The sequence below is a fragment of the Protobothrops mucrosquamatus genome, unplaced genomic scaffold (assembly GCF_001527695.2).
Source record: "Protobothrops mucrosquamatus isolate PMUCROS unplaced genomic scaffold, P.Mucros_1.0 scaffold319, whole genome shotgun sequence".
Classification (NCBI taxonomy): Eukaryota; Metazoa; Chordata; class Lepidosauria; order Squamata; family Viperidae; genus Protobothrops; species Protobothrops mucrosquamatus.
The window spans coordinates 365,861-376,214 of NW_015386658.1; positions in this window are offsets into that span (position 1 = coordinate 365,861).

The following is a 10,354-nucleotide window of genomic DNA, read 5'->3' on the forward strand; positions in this document are numbered from 1 at the left end:
CCTAGTCCTCTCTTCATTAAACTAGACATACCTAATTCCAGCAACTATTCTTTATAAGTTTTAGCCTCCAGTCCCCTAATCATTTTGCTGCTCTTCTCTGTACTGTTTCTAGAGTCTCAACATCTTTTTTAGATCATGGTGACCAAAACTGGAAGCAGTATTCCAAGTGTGGCCTTACCAAGGTGTTATAATGTGGTATTAACACTTCACGTGATCTTGATTCTATCCCTCTGTTAATGAAGAATAGAACTGTGTTGGCTTTTTCGGCAACTGTATCACACTGCTGGCTCATATCTAAGTGATTGTCCACTAGGACTCCAAGATCCCTCTCACAGTTATTACTACAGGTATAATATAGGTATAGCCTATATTACACCTGTGCATTTGTTTTTTCTTGCCTAAATGTAGAACCTTACTTTTTTCACCATTGAACTTCATTTTGTTAAATAGTGCCTAATGTTCAAGTTTGTCAAGATCCTTCTATATCTTAAGCCTATCTTCATGAGTGTTGGCTATTCCTGCCAGCTTGGTGTCATCTGCAAATTTGACAAGTTCCCCTTCTATCCCCTCATCAGAAAGAACAATCTAGAAAACAACTTTGGCAACTAGTGATGGTATTCTGTTTGGAATCAGAAGATGTTGCTTCAAATGTATCAGAAGCTAAAATGTATATGGACTGCAATAGAGTTGCTGAATTAATGGAACTAAGTTCTCTGTTAAACTACAGACAAAAATGGTCAGCCCATTGGTTGCAGCACATATAATTGTTTCTACATATCTTGAAATGATGATAAGGTGTTTTTTTTCAGATCATTGCAGAAGAAACTGCACAAGAAATGAAAGGAGCATACGTACGGGGATACATAGGGCAATGGTAGGATGAATGGTACTACAGCCTTTATCCCAGTCTATATGTTTCCAATTCAGTTGAAAAGCCATCATGAGGAGCAGAAAAAGTATATTAGTATTAACTACCGTTGTATTGCGGATAAGAATATATGAGAAATTGGAGTCTGAGATGTCTCTGAGAGTTGGTAAAGTTCTGTCTTGTCTATAATTGTCAGGTCAATAGTTGGCTCAGGAATTCTGGGAGTTGAAGTCCACAAGTCCCACTACTCTTTTTACATATCACAAGGCTTAGTAGAAAAAGAAGCTGGTGATGGCAATGAAAATGTTAAACATTTCTTCTCCTAACAATGTTTACAATGTCAGTTTCCTTTCTTGTATGGTGAAATGGTAATGCAGCATCCAGGTACAGGCAGGAAAGCCCTCTCTTGGTGACTGCTAAGGAGTCTGATAAGGTGGTATTGAAAATTTGAAGCAATTAATTCTGAAAGCAAGGAACCCAATGGGGATTCAGGCACTCTCCTAGCTAACAGTGACATCTTTCAAACAGCCATGAGATATGAAGACTGACAGTGTTGTGATTTCTTAATGATTTTTCATAATGAATCCATAATTTTATGTGCCTCCCTAAAAGCAAAGAGCAATAATCTACATTTAAAGAATTTACAAAAATAAGTCTTGGATGTCATAGAAATGATTTGAGACTGGAACCCATATCTACAACATTCTTACCAACTGTTTTCTCAGTAGAATTTTAAACAAGATAATGAGGAAAAGAAAGCAACGTTTAGAAAAACATTTAGAAAAACAAACTAAAGGAAGAACATAAAAACTATCCTTAGTTCTAAATAGTAACATAACATTCTCTTAGATGTAGCTCTTGCAGCAATTAAAAAACATCTGAAGGGGAAGGGACTTATCTGCAAACATGCACAGTAGGAACAAACATTCCACCCTTACTTGGCATCAAAGGATCTTGAGATAAGTCAGGTCAAGAAACAAACACTGCAGGATCCTAAGAATGTTGCATTATTGTTGTAGGGTACAAACAGGGTAGGGTTTGAAAACTTTCACTGTCCCTGTTTAAGAATATGATGCTTAAGCCACTCAGTCTTTTTCTCATGCTTCCTATTTCTTGTGAGTGAGCAACTGTTTCCCCTTTCTTACTTCCTCCTTAAGGCCAGAGCTGTGATGCATAGGGCCCGTACTAAAGAATTATGCTTCACAATTATTATTATTATTATTGTATTGGAATCATTGAGGAAAAAAACATCTACCTTTTCTTGCTGCGCTTTTTGTATTTCTTAGCATAATACCAGCCAAGCTCAGAGGCAATTTTGTGGACTGGATATTCTGTAATTTATCAGTAAAATGCAGTAATTACAAATCTTAATTATTATGCTAATCCTATTATTTAAATCATGTTAAACTCTCTGGAATTTTTTTTAAATATATACAGACGTACGGGTGCATTGGGTGTGCCAGTCCTTGACAACCAGAGAGTGACATTAGGGAAACCATTTCACAAATATTTACTTAGAGGTAAGTAACAGAGGACTCATTACTTCCACGTAATTACATCTCACCACTGACAAGTCTTAACAAGTGAATTATTCTGAACACAGATTTTTAAGGACTGTTGTAGAGTTCAATTATGTACTTATAGTCTACAAAATGCACTCTGTCTTTGTATCCAATTAATTCTGAAAGATAGAAAGCGTTTCAGTGCACACAAAATAAATATAATCAATAACTAAATGATTGATTGAAGAGTGAGAGAAATTATGTCTTTGCTAATGTTTTCTAATAGTTCGATTTACTTATTTTTGCCACGTGATATATATCCGTTATATTACAGCTGCAGCAGTAAAGACTTAATCATTTTACAGAGGTTTATGATCATAAACATAGGGAAAAAATTCACCTTGTAGACAAAATGATTGTGTAAATGTGTCTTTATATCCTACCTAGGTTACATGAATGGAAAATGTTTCTAAGGATTGCTGTCCTAGGGCAGCCAGTGACACCACTGCCAGTCTCTATGATGATAACGCTGTATTTATTTGCCTTCTGTTTTTCCTCCAAATCAAGATTACGTTACCAATCATTTAAGCTTGCTCTTCTTCAGTCTCCAAATAGACACACATAACATATATACAGAGCATAAGACAAACAAGAAAACTTGGATTTCTACTTAATTATATATCTGAGGGGAATACCTGTATGCTATCTGAAGATGAATTAAAAACCACCTGCTTTTCCACATATATTGTACTTTTGAACAATAAGACAAATAGGTTAACAAGAAACCTTTCATTACTATAGACAATATGCAGGTAAGTCATACCTTCCCCTCTTGCTTCCTAGTGCATAACAACACAATTAGTCATGGATCAATACTAACAAAAGCCTCATTCAAAACTGTATTGAACCATGAAGCTCATTGGGTAACCTTGAATTGGTCTCTAGATCGCAGCTATTCTACATCACTAACTATGAGACTAAAATGAGGGGAACTGTATAAGCTACCCCAAGTTCCTCGGGAAAAAAGCTGGGATGAAAATGTAATTAATTCTTAATTAAAAACTTACATGGCTATGAAGTAATCATCTTTTCACCTCCCAAGGATGAAATCCTATTATGTCTTTAGCTACAGTGAAGACAAAGGCAAAGCTAAAAAGATGAACCTCATTATTACCAACGCCCTTTTCAAAAGTAATTCCATATTCCAAAAAGAGAATTTGTTTTCCCAAGATCCCAGAATTTCTGAATATTTTTTTTTGGGTGGGTATCAATATCATCCTGCACTAATCTTGAGAAATGTGATAAATAAAAGATAGAGGTAACAGTATTAGAGTAGGTTATCATGTCTCTAGGACATAGGATTACATCAAATGTCACAGGAAAGGACATCAAGGTAGAAGGCATTGACATCCACAACTGAAAGATTAGGAAACACTAGGAAGAATCAACCATCTTCATCCCAGTGCTGCCACAGGTCTACCAAGTGTGAGCAAGGCTGTCTTAAGACTGAATCCTAGTCTGAAATTTAACTGAAATGGGTCTAGAGTTCTCCAGACTGTAACTGTAGTATGACCACCTTCTTAACAAACTTTCCCCAAAAGGGAAGATTGGAGGCATGATAATAGTTGTCCAAATTCACTGGACGCAAGGCTGGTCTCTTGAAAAAGGAGCACTTCACTGCCTCCTTCAAGGTTAAAGGCACAAATCCCTCTCTCAACAAGGTTAGCACAACAGCAATAGATTCAACCACAGATTACCTCCCTGGCTACTTTAACAAATCATTAAAGGGGTGTCTAAATTAACAGAACAGAGAATTCTCTCCATTTCTTCAGGCATTATTTCAGATTACCCATCCTACATCACAACACAAGACTGAGCTTCAAAAACCTTAGTTTGGCCTTCCCGGAGTATCTTGAGCAGATCTGAGTGGCATTATCTACCAAATAATCTGAATATCCTTCACAATGGGCTGTTCTGGTCACTGCTTCCTGGAAATGGATCACCCTAAAAAGAGCCACTGGATGGCTATCAACAGATGCAGTAATGGCAGGTGACATTTTCCTACTCTTACTGCCATGAGGTAGTCCCGATATGGGCGCCCATCGTGTCCATTCAGTCACTTTAGGTCTTCCTCCAAGATGCTCCAGGAAGATATCTTCTAGAGCTTCATCTTTTGGAGCTCCTTAGTAAACTAGAATATAGTCCTGGATTGGTACACAGAGAGAGAAAGGGCACACAGAAGTGATGTGATCCAAGGCCCAAACTACCTCCCAATTTCAGGCAGCAACTTGCCAAACCATCAGATCCTCAGGAAAATTCCTAAGCCTCTCAATCAATTGGAAATAGGCCTCATGTCCCTGCAGTGAGGAATGACTTCAGTGAGCCCAATTCAATCATTATTACATAGATGTGATATGTAGTATAACCATGTAAAACCACAGAGGTTTTAATATGCAGAAAGTGTTTTTAAGGGATAGCAACTATGGCAATAATCTCTCCTATGTCTTACTCTGAGAAGTTTAAAGATTTAGAGTATTAGCAGTTTAAGAGTAAATTAAAGAACATATTGTTTGCTTCACTGAAGTGTCACTAAATGAATGAAATGTCTGGGAATGAACATTTCTGATTTTTGTTCTGAAAGCTGAGGTGTAAATTAATACTGCAACAATGTATAAATTACTTTAGGTAATAATTAATGAAAATAATCTGTGAATAACAAGTTTAACAGGAGGGAAAGAAAATCTAAGGAAGACTAGCATAAAATCAATGCAATCATCACAAATACAATACAAAAAGCAGATGATTGTATTTATAGCTCTACTCTCCATATTGTTGGGATTCAGATTTGCCCCTTTAAGAGCTGTGTTTATGCTGGAAATAAACAGAAGCAACAAAATACTTAACTTTCACTAGTTAAGAAAACAAATATACCCTTGCTCACCCCCCATCCCCCCATAACCATTTTCCTGGGAAATTTTTTTTTCCTGGATCTACTTCTAAATTAGAAAGCAACACTGCCCTTCAGTTGACCTTTTCAACATCCCCTTTACTTTCTTTTTCATGATTTGGCCTGGGTTGGCTTCATTAAGGCTGAAGAGGTCCCCTCCTTAGTCTTCATCTCTGCTGGCTAACATGAGATTTTGAGAGATCCGGCAAAGTACATTTCATGAAATTTATGATATGTGAGATTCAGAAGAGAGAGAACCTTTCAGCCACTGATTCTGTTCTCTGCTGCTGGTATAACCAAGATCCAAAAGAAAGGGGAGTAACAGAGCAGAAACAAAAGGAGTAGTACCAGAGGAGAGGATACTCACAGAAATATATCTATAACAATCCAAGCTGAATAAATGTACATGTCAAAGAAATCTCAAATCCATGTAAAATTCAGCTGTACTGCATAAACAATCTTTAAATCATTTTCAAAGCACGAACAGCTCCACTATACTATACCTGCACACATTAACAGTAACCTTAACTCTATCATTAACAAACAGCCAGTATATTAAAGTATCAGGCTAGAAATTAGGAGATGTGAGTTCTAGTCCTGCCTTAGCCTTCCCTGGGCCAGTCACTGTCTGTCAGCCCAACTCATCTCACAGGTTTACTGTGGGGAAAACAGGAGGGGGAAGTAGTTTTAGGTATGTTCACTACCTTGATTTATTTATAAACAATAATAAAGGTGGGGTTATGTGTAATCTTCCATTCACAGGAACTCATTTTGTACTCTGTATTTAGGGGCAAGGACTTCAACAAAACAAGAGTTCTCTGAAAAAAAAAAGGTAGCAAATACAGCATAATACTAATCACACATCAATAGCCAATGTGATGTTAATATTTAGGGTGCAAAGTTAATTTATGTGTATATATAGCCTTCCGTACATAAATGCCTCAACAAGAGCTTTTGAATGTGTCTGCCTGGGCTCAATATGTGTTCGGAATAAAAAGTTCTTGCTAACCACTATTGGAAAACACAAAACCAGGAAACCAAGTGGAATTGAAATGCCAGAGAAGATAAGAAACAACGGTCAATAAGGTGTATAATTTATCATAAAATGCATTTTTCACAGGATAGAGTCTACATTTTAGCACAGATTCTTTAATCTTGAAGAACTGACTTTTAAAGTAAAAAAATATCCAGTAGACAAAAGTCTTCATTGGAAATGAAAACATCAGAAAAATCTTGTCTTTCAGTTCTATCAGCATTCACACCTATTCCTCTAAAGAGTTAGGTTAGCATTCACACAAATTACTCCAAGGGGGAAGGATAAATGTATGGATTGATTTAAATAGTAACATAAGAGACTCATATAAAGGCATTATAAAAGACAGCTTTGCCAAGTTTCAAATTAAGATTCTTTGTTATAGCACTGTTAATCACCATATAAACATCCCAAGTGGTATAAATCTCTCAGTAGGGGTAAATTAAAGGAATGGAAATGTTTCCACTTTAATAGGTTTGATTTGCTTAGTACATGACAAAATGCTCTACCAAATGGATTATAAAAATTATACGAGGAACACACCCAAACTAATCCAAACTATTTATGAAAACATATAAAAATAGGCATTTCCTTCAAATATATTATTTTTTGCCAGGAGAATAGACAATAGAAACAGAAGAGCAGTTCAGGGTTGGCAGGATTTAAAAACTGGCACCTGTTTGGGCTGTTTCATCCAAGGTGATAATCAGGGGATTCACTGCTACAGTTTTCTGAAATCATAATAGGCTCTGACTATATTTGTAACAACCTAATTGAACTATGCTAGCATAAATTCTTTTCAGGTTCATGTCAGTTTCTAGATATTCATTGCTATATGCAGATAATATACCCATGTTGAATTAACCAGAACCCATTAGCAGTCAAATTCATATATTTGATGTTGTTGTATAGACAGGGTAGCTTACTTATTCCCTTATCCTGGAGCAGGAGCATATTTCAGCTTTCTTCAAAAAATAATAATATTCAGATATTTCATGTACATGACTGCTAAAGCAAAATTAATTATTGTACTCTATTGTGATTTCATTCATAATTAAAGATTCCCAAAACAAGAATGCAGAGAATATAAACAGGTAAATGCCACTTACATGCCTTTCTATTTACAGAAACAAATATAGGGGAAAACAAAATTCAGAAAAGATATAAGTTTAGAGATCAGGCATAATAGACAGAGACTGTGAACCCATTTGTAATGGCTACCATTCTTGAATTACAAAAAAGATTTAATTACTGTCTTATTGTGTCAAATCTTCAGCCAAATTATGCCTTCCAAGGGGGAAACTAACATGCCCTTTGTGAAGGAGAAAACCTATTTTTGCTCAGTTATTGTCAGTGTTGCAATTACTGGAAAGAACAAAGATGTGTTATATTGTTCTTTGCTAAAAATTACCAATGCTCATGAGAACGTTTCAATTCATTTATAAATTCAACTGGAATTAATTCCAATCAAGTCATATTTGAGGAACTAGGCAGATTAGTGGCTCACATGTGCATTGTCAGCTATCTTTACCTCTTAAAGCTGTGTAAAGTAGTCAGAAATTATATATAATTATATTTTAATAATTAATTAACTACATCTATATCTGATTCTGCCTTGCAGTCTCTCTTTATTCTTGTGTCACAGCATTTACTACATTGTGTGCCTAATTTGCTCTAAAACAGCAAGTACCAATGGTCTTATTGAAATCAGCAAGGCTAAATCACACCAATAACAAGTAAGACCCTTCTGGTTCCCAACTAAATGGAAATAGTAAGGCAGAATGGATTTTTGTCTTATATTCATTTTATAACAGAGTTTGTTTTCACTGGACTGCATAGTTCAGTTAGTAAAAGACTGGTATTTTATTCCCATATGTGCATAAGGTAGACCCATAACACTCATTTGCATCCAAATGTCAGTAGGAGAAAAAAAGCAATTAAAGTTGTTATAAATATGCTTGAATAAGTACATGAATATGAATTAACAGACTGCAAATATGGTCATAGAGGATTTCATGCATGTGATAATATGTTTCTTATTGATCTTATCTCACTATCATAGGAATGCAATTGGTTCTTTGTCCAATATTATAGAAACAGTATCATAACAACTATAAACATTAGAATGCAGTAGAGTAGAGTAGAGTAGAATAGAGTAGAATAGAGTAGAATAGAATAGAATAGAATAGAATAGAATAGAATAGAATAGAATAGAATTCGGGACCCAGCAAATTACATCCCAGAGTTCTGAAGGAGCTGGCAGATGTTATCTCAGAACCACTGCACCATATCTTTCAAAAATCTTGGAGCACTGGAAAAATACCTGAAGATTGGAAAAGGGCTGATATGATTCCCATCTTCAAGAAAGAAAAAAAACGGACCCAGGAAACTACAGACCAATCAGTTTAACATCAATACCTGAGAAGATTCTAGAAAAAATAATCAAAAAACAGATCTGCGAACAACTAGAAGCAAACAAAATTATAACTAGTAGCCAGCACGGGTTTGTTAAAAACAGATCATGCCAAACCAATCTTATTTTATTCTTTGATGAAGTGACTAAACTAGTAGACCAGCGAAATGCTGTGGATTTCAGTAAGGCATTTGATAAAGTGGACCACAACCTACTCCTTGGTAAGCTAAAAAAAAGGTGGAATAGACAATATCACCACCAGATGGATCTGTAGCTGGCTGCCAAACCATACTCAACAAGTAGTCCGAAATGGCACTACATCCACATGGAGAGAAATAAGCAGTGGGGTACCACAAGGTTCTGTCTTAGGCCCAGTACTCTTCAATATCTTCATCAATGACTTAGATGAGGGAATTGAAGGGGAACTCATCAAATTTGCAGATGACACTAAACTGGTAGGAGTATCCAACACCTCAGAAGACAAACTCAGGATCCAAAAAGATCTTGACAAACTTGAACAATGGGTCCTATCCAACAAAATGAGTTTCATTGTGGAGAAAAGCACAGTTTTACATTTAGGCAGGAAAAAAAAGTACAGATTAAGCGAGACCTGGCTTAAAAACAGTAACTGTAAGAGGAACCTTGGAGTCCTAGTGGACGCACTAATTGACTATGAGCCAGCAGTGTGCAGCAGCAGCCAAAAAAGCTAATACAATCCTGGGTTGTATAAACAGAGGCATAGAATCAAGATCACACGAAGTATTAGTACCACTTTATAAAACCCTAGTAAGACCACACCTGGAATACTGCAGCCAATTTTGGTCACCATATCACAAAAAAGATGTTGAGAGTTTGGAAACAAATTCAGAGAAGAGCAACTCAGATGATCAAAGGCCTGGAGACTAAAAAATACAAAGAATGGCTGCAAGACTTGGGTTTGGCTAGTCTAAAGAAAAGAAGAAATAGGGAAAACATGATAGCAGTGTCCCAGTATTTGAGGGACTGCCACAAAGAAGAGGGGGTCAAATTATTCTCCAAAGCACCAGAGGGCAGGACAAGAAACAATGGTTGGAAACTGATCAAAGAGAGAAGCAACATAGAATAGAATAGAATAGAATAGAATAGAATAGAATAGAATAGAATAGAATAGAATAGAATAGAATAGAATAGAATCTGGAAGGGACCTTCTTGGTTCTGCAAGGTTATGGGGATTTGAAACCAAACCTCGTGGTCTAAGAATAGATAGAACTGGCACACAAGAGTGAATCAGCTTCACTATTAAGTAGTCACTGCAATGGCAGAAAATGATATACAATAATAAATAAGAAAAAGCCTGCTCATATTTTACTAACATAGATTTTCTGCATTTTTATCATTCACAATGCAATAAATTATTTTAAAGTCTATTTCTATGGTTTCCCTATGTCAGGGGTGTCCAAACTTTTTTCAAAGAGGGCCAGATTGGATGAAGTGAACGTGCTGGAGGGCCGAACATTTTTCCGAACATTCTTTGAACCATTACAATTAAATGCAAATGAATTATTTTATGCCTCTTTCCTCTCTCTCTCTCTCTCTCTCTCTCTCTCTCTCT